This window comes from Sturnira hondurensis, unplaced genomic scaffold (assembly GCF_014824575.4).
Source record: "Sturnira hondurensis isolate 20B ecotype Veracruz unplaced genomic scaffold, ASM1482457v3 Scaffold0020309, whole genome shotgun sequence".
Lineage (NCBI taxonomy): Eukaryota > Metazoa > Chordata > Mammalia > Chiroptera > Phyllostomidae > Sturnira > Sturnira hondurensis.
Genome location: NW_028092940.1, coordinates 1161523 through 1176505, shown reverse-complemented (window position 1 = coordinate 1176505; position 14983 = coordinate 1161523). Strand labels below are relative to the sequence as shown.

The window sequence follows — 14983 nt, the reverse complement described above, 5'->3', positions numbered from 1 at the left end:
GGAGAGGGAGAGAAGAAACATTGATCTGTTGTTCTGCTTATTGATGCCTTCATTGGTTGAGTCTTGTAGGCACCCTGACCGGGGATCGAACCCACAGCCTTAGTGAATTGGAATGATGCTCTAACCAACTGAGCTCCCCGGCCAGGGCTGAGCCTGCTTTCGAAGCAGGCAAATATTCTTCAGTGCCTTAAAAAGTTGCTTTGGTGTATATTTGAAGTAAAAAGTTAACAGATCATCATCCTTTTATTTTCTTTACAATAGTTTTAGTTCAATGCTTTTCAGACTTACTAAATTTTTAGTGCAAGAGGGACAATTTGTGTCTGCACAAAGTTGCAAAATAACAATGTGGTTCTTGTTCAGTTTTCACAAACACTTAGAAAAAGATGCAGGTTGCCTGGCTGGTGTAGCTCAGTGGACTGAGCATGGGCTGCGAACCAAAGGGTCGCAAGTTTGATTCCCAGTCAGGGCACAGGCCTGGGTTGCAGGCCAGGTCCCCAGTAGGGGGCCACACAAGAGGCAACCACACATGGATGTTTCTCTCTTTCTCCCTCCCTTTCCCTATCTAAAAAAATAAATAAATAAAATTTTTTTAAAAACATGCAGGTTGTTTAATTTGTGGGCAAAGACTACATACAGGTGCGAAAAATAAATCCTCTTTTGCAACCCAGAGAACTTACCGTTCAGTATGAATTTTGATACATATAAGAAGAAACATGACTTTTTCTAAAAGTGCATATGCCCTGACCAGTGTGGCTCAGCTGCTTGGGTGGCCTGCAACTTGAAAAGTCGTGGGTTCAATTCCCTGTCACGGCGCCCGTCTAGGTTGCAAATTCAGTCCTGGCCTGGGGTGCGAGTGAGAGACAACCGATTGATGTTTCTTTCTCACATGGGTGCTTCTCTCCCTCCCTTCCCCCTCTCTAAAAATAAGTACAAAAATCAATAAATAAAACCTTTTATAAAAATGCATGCTCTTTCCGGAGAAATATCCACAACTTGAATCAGTCTCGGTCTCTCTGTCCCATCTGTGGAAGCACCTTTATTGGCTGGCGAGCAGGGATTTCTCTGTGGCCACGTCCTGCTGCTGAAACAGCTAAAGGGAACTCAGAAATGCATTTCCCCAAGTAACACAGCCCACGCACTCCATTAGAGTACCCTTGAATTGCAGAGTGGGTTGACACTCAAAACCCTGTGTGTGTGTTTTGTTCTAACAAAAATTCAACTAAATGAGAACATGTAATTTAGTGGTGGCGTCGGGTGGGGTGTGCAAGGCCCTCCCTATGTTGCCCCCCCCAGGAGCAGTACAAACAGCCCCCTTCGATCCTGTTGTGCCTTCGAACCCGCGTGGACTGCAGGGGTCCTCCAGGACCAGGACCAGATACTCCCCCTTCTCAGAACCCATCATTCTGCGAAGGTGCTCCCTGGTGAAAGCGGCCATCCTCTCTGTGCCCAGGGAGTCCCTCCGTGATCCGGGTCTGCTTAATCCCCAACAGCTGCCCCGCCTCCCAGGCCCAGCTCCGACTGCACCTACGGAGGCCTCCCGGGTCTGCCAGGCCCTCTGCCCCGCTTCAGGACACACGGTGTGTCTCCAAGACATATGCCGCAGGCCTCCTTCCGCCCCACACCAAAGTCAGGAGAGGAAGGCTGTCTTCAGGGGCACAAGGGTGTGTCGCAGGGTGGTTTTCCCGCGGCAGTGGCCAGGTGGGGTGCCAGGGACACGTGGGAAACACCCCTAAACGCCACTTCGTAGCTGGGACCTGCACACTCACCAGAACACCGCCGCTCCTGCTCCCTGCCCTGCGGTTCCCATCGATGGGGACCCAGATGCTGGTGAGCAATTAGTCCCGATTGGGTGGGCAGGAGGCCCCCGCAGGGCCGCAGGCTCGCCTAATTGCGGGCAGCTGTGGGGCCGAGCCGCGCCGGGACTGTTAACCCTTGGCGACCCGGCAGCGGGGCGCCTCCTGGCTGGGGTGTGCTGGGCTGGAGGCCCCGTCACTTCACCTGCAGGGACTTCAGGGGGAGAGGGAGCAGCCGGTAGTGGGGAGGACCCGGGAGGACCTCTGGGAGGAGAACCGGAAACTGAGTTCCTTGATGGAAATTCTCAAAAATCTCGAAAGTAGAAGGACACGTCTAGTCTGCATGTTCCGCTGTTGTTACTGATACGCACCCTCCTCAGTTTTCTTCTCTTTTCACTGGAGTGGATTAAAGCAACCCTCAGACGCACAGTGTCCCTTATCCGGGCTTTAGTGTGTGGATCTAATGTAGTTGAAGATATTTTAAAAATATAACCACAACTGTTGCTACACCCAACAAAATTAGTGACAATTCCTTAGCGTGGCCCAGCGTCGAGGCGTGTGCGGTTCCCACTGCCCCCAGATGAGCCCCTGGGTGTGTTTGCGTGGGAGGCTGGGTGTGACTGGTCATCTGTCCCTGCAGTTTCGCAGTCTGAACCTGGCAGTGTGACCTCGTGGGGCTGGTCGCTGCTTCCTCTGGCCCCCACACCTTCTGTCCGCCTGGGAGCCTCATGAGAGCTTGGGCTCCTTTCAAGAGAGCGGTACACAGGATGCCGCGGACTTTGTTTTGCTTCTCTTCCAGGGGGTCCCAGCCGCCCACCTGCCCAGTTTAGTGATGTTAACTCGGGCTCCTGGGTCCAGATGGTGTCGGCCTCACCGGCCCGTAGTCAGCGTTCCACCTGCCGGTTTCACCAGCAGTGGTCCCGGGGCCTCGCATGATTTTATCCTGGTTACACAGGGCAGCGTTTTCGTGTTTTCGTTCCCTTGACACGTCTTAGCCGTGATGCTTCTCAGAGAAGAATCTTCCCCTCACCTTTGGAAGGCGGGGTGGGCGTTTGGTTCTGTCCCTTGATTTACGTCAGATTAATGAGTCGATCCCCTAAGCCACCTAGAGTACAGCAATGAAAAATGTTTCAAGTATCGTATGAACTCACCGATGTTCATCTGTTCAGTGTGTTTCAGTCTATTGCAGTTCTAATTTTTTTTTAATGCTAAAATGATCTCTGTTAGTCTTTGAGAGTTTCTGCCCCACACCCAGAGCCCTGGCTCCCTCAGTGGGACTGAGCGTTGTAGGTAACCCTTGCTGATTGATCGTCATTACTCGTAGTCCGTGCATTGTGTCTAAAGAGACAGAATGAACCTGTGTCCAGTTCATTTGGCGTCATTATCCTGCAGCTGGGTAGTGGGGAGGCAGGGCACTCGCCTCCAACCTCCTCCTTCCTGTCCCAAAGGAACGGCTGTCCAAGTACGCGTTGGCCTCTCCACTTCCAGGACACGCTGTGGGTTACGCCCTCACCCCCAGCATCAGCGCCACCCTCTCTGTCGGTGACCCAGACATCCTCTCCCAAACTAGACTGAAAGCTTTTTGAGAGCAAGGCCGTTGGCTCCGCAGTTCGAATCCTTCGCACTCCCCAGCACAGAATAGGTTTTTGATAGACCTGTGCACTGAATTGTCACCCGTCCCAGTCAGTGCCACATGCTCGGTGGTGACAGTCCTTTCTCTGCTCTGTATCAGTCTCTCATCCAGATGCTTTTTATTTTCAAAACCAAAGAAGCATCATCCCACCGCTGATTTGTAGAAATGGAATAAAATAAAATCTGTGATTGGTTCTGTTCCCAAGAAGCCACACGCTAGGGGAGAACAGTTGTGCCTGGAGGAGCCGCAGCGTCGCTAGGGGCGCATGGCGGGGCGCACGGCGGGCCTCGAGGGCGGGCGGGCGCGCACTTCGCTAGAAGCAGCCAGTTAATGACCGGCTCCCGGCCAGGCACCCCTCCACGCGCTCCCAGAAGTCAACGTGGGGACATCCTTTCTCCGCTCCTAGTAGTTCAGAAGGAATATGCCATTAACGACTGCTCCCCTTTTCTGACTCTGTATTTAAGGAAGATTATTTCATGGAGCCAAATAAGAGAGCCCTGTAGTGAGGGGGAAGTGGTCCCAGGGTGAGGGTTTCCTCACCCAGGCCACGGTGAGCCATGGATGTCCCATGTGGTCCTAGCAGTGGGGGGACCTCGGGAGGAGCAGATAAAAAGGGGACCCAGTCTGCGGTGGCCAGGAGGTCCAGAATGAACCCCTACTGGTATTTCTTTGTACTGCTGATTTATCTTTTTTATCCTCAAGCAGTAGGTGGGGTCTTTATGTATGTATTATGGATATTGGATTCCCAGGGTCAGATGACCCGTCCCTCTCAGCCCATGAACGAGGAGGGCTCACGGACCCCGGGAACTGGAGTCCAGCAGTAGCTCTCAACTCAGGCACGGGTGCGGCCAGGGACCTGGCAGTCAGGCCGGACCTTCTCTCCGCTTGCCTCCCACCTCTGCCCATCTCTGTGTGCCGTTGTCCCATCCCCCTGGAGCTGGGGTTTCTTCGGGGAGCCTGAAGCACCGACGGCCCCAGGGAACTTCAGATCCACGTCCTTCAAGCTGTCCACACCCAAGGCTAAGGCCCACGCTCCGCTAGCTCCAAAGCCAGAGGACGCTAATTAGCTGCCTCGGTTCATGGGTCCCAGAAGTGCTGGCACTGGAGAACCCAAAACAGCAAATGGCCAGTGTGGACATGAGCCCTTCGAGCACACGCGTGGCCCTTCCACCCCCACCTGCTAAAACGGAACAATAACAGTAGCAATAGTAATACCTGTCTGTCGTAATTGAATAATTCATGTGAAATGCTTGGCATAATTCCTGGCAAGTAATAACCCCTGTGTCAATGTTGGCTCTTATCATTACCTTTATCACTGTATGTTTTTCCTAGATGTCTTTTTCTTTTTTTTTTATTTACTGTGCGTCTCTGAACAGAAACTCATGTTGGGTTTTTTCATCAAAGTGAAGGAGCTTTGTCTATTCCTAGATTACAGTTTCTCAGGGCTGGCTGTTGCCTCTGTTAAAATACTCTGGTTCTTTCTGCTCTTCTCTGTCGATAGAGTACATTACAGTTGGTTGCAGATTCCAACTGTCTCCGTGCGCGCCAGTCTTTGGACTGACTGCTGGGTTTGATTTGTTAATATTTCACTTGGTGTTTTGTATCTTTGTTTATGGATACTTTCCCTTTTGTGTCTTTGTCCAGTTTTGTGGTGAAGTTTATACCAACCTTCTAGGATGCGCTATTATCTAGAACAGTTGAATAACAAAACAAAACAAAAAAAATACCATCTGTAACCTTTTGGAATTTGATGGAATTTATCCATTACTACATGAAACTGGCTTGGACTGTTTGGGGGAGATAAATCCGTGATTACATTTCCCACTTTTTCTCTTTTTTGATTTAATCTCTTTTGTGTTTGTCCCATTGCCACTCTGTCCCCTTCCGCAGCGAACAGCACACTGCTGTTCACGCCCTTTTCTTTTTGCTCATCTTCTTCTTTTCTATGCTCACTGGTCTATTCGTGTTTTCCTAAAACACTGTTTAAACAATCAAGTTTATATTTTTAAATTTATTGATACAGAGTTACAGTAGATTTTAAAATTTACTTGACCCTTTCATTCTTTTGAAGATTTAATGACTCTATTTGCCGTTGCCTTTTCAAATTTTATTATTTCTAACAGTTTTTGCTTTATGACTTTAAAGCTATGTTGCTCAGCTCATAAGGAATCATTATTGTTGTTAGGGTGGTCGATGACACAGGCCGTGAGAGAGTTCACAAAGAGAGGAAAAGTGTTGTTTTTATTTCCCCAAGGGAGGGACAGGGCTGGGTGGGCACCAGGTCTGAGGGGTGGGCTGCGAGCTTGCATTGGGAGGTTGCGTGGCCCTAGAGCAGGGTGTCACAGTTGGTCTTGTATAGGCTGCAGCCTGTCTCCATGTCATCTTCGGGTGCAGGGTCCAGTGGTCCTGTGGTCAACCAGACCACATCCTGGTCCATCCTGTTTCATAAGTCCCCAAGCCTCTGTGCCTTCAGAGCACTTCCAGTAATTTTCCAGTCCTGAGGATAAAGGCTTGTAAAATAATGAGAGTCAGTCATGCATAATGGGGTCTGGCCAGCTCTGGCAAAGAGGGCCTGAAAAAAGCGGCCTTTTGTCCTATTAATTATTATATCTTCTTAATGAACAATTTTTAAAGATTTTATTTATTTACTTTGAGAGAGGGGGGAAGGAGAAAGAAAGAGAGGGAGAGAAACATCAGTTGGTTGTCTCTTGAATGCTCTGACCTGGGGACCTGGTCCTCAACCCAGGCATGTGCCCTGACTGGGAATCGAACCAGCAACTTTCAGTTTGCAGGAGGACACACAACCCACTGAGCCACACCAATCAGGGCTTAATGAACATCTTTTATTAATGTGAATATCTGTTTTGTTCTCGTTAGTGCTCGTTGCCTTGACCACTATCACAAGCCGAACTTTTTTTATTTTTTCTCGTCTTTATCCCTCATCCTCCACTCTCCTGGGGTACTTGGCTTTGGGTGGACTTCGTGTAAAAAGCATATAACTTTTTAAATGCAATCCAGGTTTCTTTGTATCTTAATAGAATTTCATCTGTTCAATTTTTTATTTAAGTCTATTTAAATTTTTATGGCTGCTCGGCTTTTTCATATCTTCATGTTTTCCATTTAGATATATGTCTTATAAAAAGCTTATCATTTTTTAAATGCAATCTGAGTTTCTTTGTTTTTTCAGGGAATTCCACCCATTAGAGTTTTTAATGGTCCTTGACATGGCTAGTCTCATTTTTAGTAATTATCACATTTTCTGTTTATCTTTTTATAGTTTTGCTTTTCCCCTTCCGCTTTTTCCTGCATTCGTCTAATTTTCTTTATTCCCTTGCTCTCTTGATAGAGTAATTATACATTTTGTTTTTCTACTGACTATATTGGTTTGGCTTGTGTTTCGTAGCGGAAAACCACTCTGTACTAAGTGGTTAACACATTTTCTGGAGCAGTAACGTCACTGGAGTGACCTGTGTCCTTCGAAGCCACCCGACTTCTCTGGCGTTGCCTAACGCAGAACCGGAACCGGAAGTCATGGTTTCGGAGCTGTCCAAACGACCTTCCCCTCTGGGTTCTGTCGCTGGCCCTCCGCTGCCCCGCCCTGCTGCCTCCCGCACGCTCCCAGGGGGCTCCGCACGCTCCCGGGGGCTCCGCCCCGCGGACGCTGGCCTTTGAAATGGCATTCGCCTGTAAGCCTGTCATCCGGTGGTGTGCCGGGGCACGCAGGGACCTTTTTGATGTTTTTGCAAATTTTTTTTTTCTTTCTTCAATCCCAGTGTGGCTTCCTCTTTACATTCTTAAAGGACGTCTGTGTAGCTGGACTTCAGGTGTTCTGACTGATGTTTTTTCTGCAATTTAGTTGTAATTTTGATGTGGTACTGGAAGGTCTTGGGTATCGCGTTTACTCACACCACTTTCTTAGCCTAAACCTCTGTCATTTTCCAAAGACAAAAAAATCACTGACAATTTCATGGTCTAAATAAGTAAATTAGATTTTTTACATCAGCGCATAAAACATAAATTTGTGATATTGATTACTTCAGGTTTAACCTCTCAACCATAGAAGTCGAACACATTTTAAATCATTTAAAATCATTTTCACACTGTTTGAGAAATACATTGTTGTTATAAATAATCCATTCACAACGTCTCTGATGCACACGCATGCCATTGGGATTTTTTATTTTTGATTTTCAGAGGGACGGAAAGAGAGGGAGAAAAACATCGATGTGAGAAAGAAACAGTGTTCAGGATGCACCTTGACTGGTGATCGAACCTACAACCCAGACGTGTGCCTTGACTGGGAATCGAACTGGTGACCTTTCAGTTTGAGGGATGATGCTCAACCAACTGAGCCATATTGGCCAGGACCCTGGTTAAGAGTTTTTGTACATTAATAGGGAAAACGCTGAAACTCAATGGAAAAAAGGGGGTCTAATATGCAAATAGATAATTCTCAGAAAGTACACTAATAATTTTTGAAATGGTTAAAAATAGCCTAGACTTCCAGCCAAGATGGAGCTGTAGGTGGAAACACTGTGCCCCCTCCCACAACTAAATTTAAGACAGCTAAGCTTTAGAAACAAAAATGCAGCCAAAACAGTGAAAATTGAACTGTACGGAAGTCCAACAACAATAAACCACTCAGCCAGACCCGCGTGACAACCCAGCAACTGGGTCGCCCGGCCCTGACGAACACCTAAGGCTCCGCCCCTCATGCGTAACAGGTGGGAACAGACCAAACATTATGACTCAAGAACAGCTCAAAGCCCCAGAGCCTATAATTCTAAGTAACCAAGAAATAGCCAGCCTTTCAGATGCACAGTTCAAAACACTGGTGATCAGGATGCTCACAAAATTGGTTGACTTTAGCCACAAATTAGAGGAACATATGAAGGCTAAACTAATTGAAATGAAGGGAAATGGAAACCAATAGTGATGGAAAGGAAACTGGGACTCAAATCAAGGGAGTGGACCAGAAGGAAGAACAAAACATCCCACCAGAAAGGAATGAAGAAATGAGAATTCAAAAAAATGAGGAGAGGCTTAGGAACCTCCAGGACATCTTTAAACGTTCCAACATCCGGATTATAGGGGTACCAGAAGGGGGAAAGAAACAGCCACGAGTGGAAAACTTATTTGAACAAATAATAAAGGAGAACTTCCCCAGTCTGGCAAAGGAAATAGACTTCCAGGAAATCCAGGAAGCTCAGAGAGTCCCAAAGAAGTTGGACCCAAGAAGGAACACACCAAGGCACATCATAATTACATTAGCCAAGACTAAAATGAAGGAGAGAATCCTAGAAGCAGCAAGGGATAAGGGGACAGTCACCTACAAAGGAGTACCCATCAGACTGTCAGCGGATTTCTCAAAAGAGACCTTACAGGCAAGAAGGGGCTGGAAAGAAGTATTCCAAGTCATGAAATCCAAAGACCTACAGCCAAGATTGCTTTATCCAGCAAAACTTTCATTTAGAATGGAAGGACAGATAAAGTGCTTCTCAGATAAGGTCAAGTTCAAGGAGTTCATCATCACCAAGCCCTTATTATATGAAATGCTAAAGGGACTTATATAAGAAAAAGAAGATGAAAAATATGAACAGTGAAAGGACAGCAAACTCACAGTTATTAACAACCACACCTAAAACAAAAGCAAACCAAGAGGACAGCTAGATCAGGAGTGGAACCATAGAAATGAAGATCACATGGAGGGTTAGCAACAGGGGAGTGGGCGGAGGAGAAGGGGGGAGAAGGTACAGAGAATAAGTAGCATAGATGGTGAGTAGAAAATAGATGGGGGGAGGGCAGGAATACTATGGGAAATACAGAATGTAAAGAACTTGTGACACATGGACATGAACTAAAGGGGGGAATGCTGGTGGGAGGGGTGTGCAGGGCGGAGGGGAGTGAAGGGGGGACATGGGACAACTGTAATGGCATAATCAATAAAATATATTTTTAAAAAAGTAAAACAAAACAGCCTAACTGGCAATCCAGAAATATAGATTAAAACAATGTGGAGCCTCCTTTTCGGTCAACTGTAGATAATGATGTTGAGGGGCGTGTGTAAGAGCTGCCAGACTGCCCTAATAACCTAAGGCGCCAAGGAAGGTTAGAGGTGCCAGACTGCCCTAATAACCTAAGGCGCCAAGGAAGGTTAGAGGAACTGGGGAATGGAGATAAAGAGCCTGCTTAATCTTAAGGCGTTAATGACAGTTGCTCACCACTCAGGTTTGCCCGCCAACAAGAGCCCCCACCAATCAAAACCTCTGCCTTTGTTCAATCGAGCCAATAGCTAACCTCTACATCTGCTTCTGTATCCCCAGCTTGCTTGCCTGCTCTTATAAAAACCCAACAGTCTGTAAGCCAGGCGCGACTTCCATTTTGGCGGCTCTGCGTAGCCGCGGGACTGCGGTCTCATTTGGGAAGTTCGCCCCTGCGCAGGTTAAAACTTGGCCAATAAATATACCATCAAGTTGCTCTCAGTTTCTGTGGACTCCTTTCACTCGCAATTTGCATATAACAGCGTGGAGTTAAACGATCAAGCACTAGAGCAGAAGAGGAAGCATGAGCGTTGGGTGAAGCGCTTTGCAAATCGTTCTAGATCCTTAAAACCCATCTCCCTGTCCTGGGAATTCCCTGCTCGGCCTCTCAGGGTCAGCTTCTGCAGTGGCAGAAAAGTACCCACAGAAACCATCGGTACGTCGTTATTGGTAACGGCAAATGTGACCGAAAACCACCTTCCTGTTTAAAAATAGGAGAGTGGATAAATAAGCTCTGATCAACTAATCAAACATTATGCAGCCATGTAAAATTATGTCTTCTAAAAATAATAATAGTAAGGAAATAAATAATAGGAAATAATAAAATGATCCCTTCTAGCTATTTTGCTTTTTTAAAAAATTTTTTTTAAAAAAGATTTTATTTTTTTATTTATCTTCAGAGGGGAAGGAAAGAGGGAGAGAAACATCAATGTATGGTTGCCTCTGGTGTGTCCCCTGCCGGGAACTGGCCTGCAACCCAGGCATGTGCCCTGACTGGGAATCGAACTGCGATCCTCTGTTTCGCAGGCCCGCGCTCAATCCACTGAGCTACACCAGCCAGGGCTATTTTGCTTTTGACAGTTCCCCCAGTTTCTGCCACCTGCTAATACCCAGGTTCCCCTTCTCTAAATGTACCGTGATGAATTTTGCTTATCTCCTTTTGGGGACTTTTAGGTTATTTCCAGGTTTTTTTCCATTTCAGTGGCACTGAACCTCCGAACATTCAGATGGATGCTGAGGATCAGGAAGCACCTGGAAGGCAGCTCCCAAAGAGGGTCCCCATCTGGGGACCTCGGGCCGAGCTGCTGGTCCTCCGCAGCTCCCTCCAGACCTGGAGGGAAGGCTCATAGTCACGCTCCGTTCACAACTCCCAGGGCCCCCTGTGTGTGTCAGAATGCTCGTGTTTGTCTTCCCTGAAATCCCCACGAGCGAATCCAGAAACTGCTCAGGGACCCACCTCCTTGCTCACGGGGAAACTGAGTCCCCGAGGTGTTGGCGGGCGGCTGGGCCACAGGAGGCAAGGAGCAATCAGCACCTTCGTCCAGGAATGACAGGCTGTCCCAGTGGACTTGCAGGTGCAGAGGAGGCGGGCAGGCAGGCGTCGAGGCCTGGGCGCCCCAGGGGAGGACCCGGGCTCACACCCATGGGCCCGTTCGTGTGGGTCTCGGCTGACTTGCCCCGCCCCGCCCGGACCACGGTTTCCAACCCAAGCAGGAAGACCAGGGAAAGGAGGTTGGGCAAAGCTGTGAGGGCTTTGTTCCAACAGAAAAGCAAGCTGCAGCAGGACCCCGAGGGGCAGCTGTGTTGTTAAGGACTCTAGAGGGTTGCAAAGTACAAAAGTGCAAGAACCACCTTGGTCAGGAGCAGGCTGGACTGTGCGTGAACTTGCGGTTTAGAGGCGGCGATGGAGGCCAGGGAGCAGCCTGAGAGCCCGCCTGTGTTGGGTGTCTGTGCGCCTGTCACGGGTCTCCCAGCTCCATCAGGCAGAGGTGGGGCAGCCGCCCCTGGGAAAGGGTGTCTGTGGCGGGGGCTCAGAGCAGCCCCCCTGAGTCGTCCAGGCAAGCCTGCTCATCCGCGAGGGCAGTCCTGCAGTGACCCCGTGACCCCCAGGGGCCGGGAGGACCGGCGGGGGCCCAGGCTGCGGAGCCCGGGCAGCTCCCCACTGCAGTTGCTGGAGGTCACACTCAGGGCAGTCGGCAACTCTCCGGCCCTTTGAAAATGCCTCCAGCCCACGTTTACGACTGCGGGTTTGTAATCTCGTTCTTTCTGGTCCCCGTGTGTTTAGGAGCAGTGGCTCGCCCTGCAGGTTGCTGTCATACTGGTCCCTGGCCGTGGCCGTCCTCCCCTAGAGCCTTCCCACAGCCCAGCCTCTACTGAGAAACCGGTGCCGGTGCCAGGCACCCGCTGCCCCCAGGCGTCACCACACGCTCCCCCTCCCACATCTGGGACCCTTGCTGGCCACCGCTGCTGCCCTCAGCAACCAGGTGTCACCACGCCAGCAGCATTAGCGGAATCTGCACACTCAGTCACTGTCGAGTCACGGCCTTGCCACACGCCCGGCGGAGAGAAGGGGGATTTGAGTTCCAACTCGGGGTGGGAGAGGCCCGCTTCAGTGCGGGAATTTGTGCAGCTGGGAAGGACACACAGAGCTCCCGCCAGCACCGACGGGCTGTAGTCCCATAGGCGACAGCGCACTGGTGGGCGGTCCCTGGGGCCCTGCTTCTCCCCTTGGTGCTCCGTGAGGCAGGGGCGTCGGCTCCCTGTCCCAGTGCCTGCCGTGCGGAGACGCCTTCCTAGAGCAGGTTCACGTGCCGTGGTTCTGACCCTGCACACTTCTCTCAACGTGCATCCGTGACACTGTACTGGTGAGCGGAAGCCAGGCTGCTCCCTGCCTCTGTCCCTGACCCCGGGCCTGCCGTTCGTCCAAAGCAGACGTGGCCCTTCCCGGTACGAGTTTGCGGGCCAGATGCACAGTGAGGCCTGGACGGGAGCGTGGGGAACACACTGTGCAGAGAAGTAAGGGATGGACCGGTCCGTCACCTACGTCACTTTCACAGAGAGCGCAGGGGCGGCAGCTGCGGGGAGAAAAGGGACGAATACCTTCCTCCCCCAGGTAGCAGAGCGTCACAGGTCACGTTAGTGATGCAGGAGCCACGTGGACCGTGAGCAGTTTTCCTGGAGACGGGGCTGCTGGTGTCCCAGCCCTGGATGCCAGCCAGGCGCAGCAGGGGATGCTGCATTTTCTGGGAAGCGTAGGCAGGGCGAGGGAGAAGGGTGCAAGGACACCAGAGGCAGGGGGTGCTGCGGGGCAAAGGTCAGGGTCACCGAGCAGGCCCCTGGGGAGCCTGCCCCCAAAAAGCAGTGGAAAAGCCCCCCCCTGCAAACACCAGTGGAAGCTTCGTACCCGACAGCCCTGGGCTATTCCTGGACACTGACATCACCAGTGACATGGATGTTAATATTTGATGGCTCCGACTTGCACTTCTGAAAGTTCTAATTAATCTCGCTGGGTAACACTGGCAAGCGCCCTGGTACAGATGAGACCGGCAGCCTCCTGGCCGTGTCTATGCACCGAGGCGTCTGGGTCCTTCGTGGAGTCACCCTCACGGGCTCGGCTCCAGAACGGGCCAGTGATTAGCATTTGGAAGGGAAGCCACGCTTTCCCACTGGATGCCATTTGCTCGCCGATACTTAATTGCTTAATTGATCAGCAGGTCCTCTAGCCCTGGCCAGTGAAGGCCTCTTCGAGGCTCCCTCCCCTCCATTCTCCTCCCAACACCTTGGTCGGGGGAGAATTTCCGGAACTTCCTTGAAAGCAGGGCAACACCTGAGACAGGTTTTTAAATCTTCCCCTGCTGATGTGTTCATTGATTTTAGAGAGAAAGAAAGAGAAAGGGGGGGGAGCGTTGATGTGAAAGAGAGAGATCATTCCTTTGCCCCCAGTACACGCCCGGACCAGGGATCGAACTTGCAACCTTTTTGGTAAACGGGACGATGCTCCAGTTGGCTGAGACGCCCAGCCAGGGCTAGACATTTTCTTTGGGTAGCCGGTTTGGTTCCCTGCATGTAGAAAATACTTGCAGAGTAAATAAATGGAGGGGTGTGTGGGTACGTAGATACAGACATGAAAATATAGGATATACTTCCTGTTTTCCTCCCTGTCATAAGACATGTTTTAAACTTTAGCTTGAAAGACAACTTCATGTCGCCTGATCTCATTTCATTTCTAAGGAGAAGGGGACAGGTTAAGATCATACACGCATGGCCTGGGCTATGGAGAACGTAAGTCTGTCCACACGAGCGGGAAGTGCGTGGTCTCCCTGCCTGGAGCCCCGCGTGGATCCTGGGCCTNTCCCCAGCTTGCTTGCCTGCTCTTATAAAAACCCAACAGTCTGTAAGCCAGGCGCGACTTCCATTTTGGCGGCTCTGCGTAGCCGCGGGACTGCGGTCTCATTTGGGAAGTTCGCCCCTGCGCAGGTTAAAACTTGGCCAATAAATATACCATCAAGTTGCTCTCAGTTTCTGTGGACTCCTTTCACTCGCAATTTGCATATAACACCTGGAGCCCCGCATGGATCCTGGGCCTCACAGGCCAGGCGGCCTGAAGCTCCTACAGGAGGTGATGGGGGATGAGCCAGAAGAAGGGAGTGGCCGGGGGTGGGGGTGGGGGGTGGGGAGACCCTTCCAGAAGGACTGCCTGGCTTAAGGGCGGCACCAGTCCCCAGGAGAGGGAGACTTGCAGCCTCCTGAAGACGTCTATAGACCCCTCCGAGCCCTTGGGCGTTCCCCAGGGCAGCCACTGCCACTGTCCAAACGGGGAAGGTCGCAGAGAGGGGCCAGCTGACGGAGCCGTCTGCAACCCCGGGGGGCTCCTGCCCTGCCCACACCTTAAGAAGTTGGGGGTGCTGGGGGGACTAGCTGGCAAGGCGGAAGATTGAATACAATGGGTTTTTTTTTCAACTTCAACCCCTTTGTTATACAATCTGCCCAGAACACTGGCAGAGCCACGGAGACAAAGGGACCCACCTGCTTGCTCTCCACACACACCTGCCAGACTGAGGTGCTCTAAGGGTCATTTCACCCGAGTTTTTGTGTACATTTCACCCGAGTTTTTTCCCTCGATGACAAGTTTGGGAAACCGTGTGATAGCCACGCAGTACCGTTTCTTCTCCTCGGACCCCCTCCCCCACTCGTGTAGAATCTGGGGAGTCGGGCAAAGAGCAGCCTTGTCGCTGTGCCAGGCAGAGAAAACCTCTGTCCAAGGGGCCAAGTTCAGGTTTGAATGAAGTCAGTGAGGATGGTTCTCAATCCAAAGAAGGGAGGGAGAGGTGTGGTCACGCAAGCAGTGAAAGTGAGGTCTGCACAGGATGAGATTCAAACCCTTCCCTCCCAGGCAGCGCTAGCCCAGTCCCTTACGCCCCCCAAGCTTCCCCCAGCAGGTAGGTGCCTCCTGAGGCCAGTCCTCTAGCTAGAAGCACCCCCCCCAGGAACAGAAGGGTGTGGGGCCCTCAGGGCAA

The 14983-nt window shown here is 50.7% G+C and overlaps 1 pseudogene; it reads left to right on the top strand.

Annotated features, from left to right (window-relative positions):
* The first annotated feature begins 598 nt into the window (after positions 1–598).
* Positions 599–716, top strand: LOC118975549 (uncharacterized; annotated as a pseudogene).
* Positions 717–14983: the final 14267 nt, after the last annotated feature.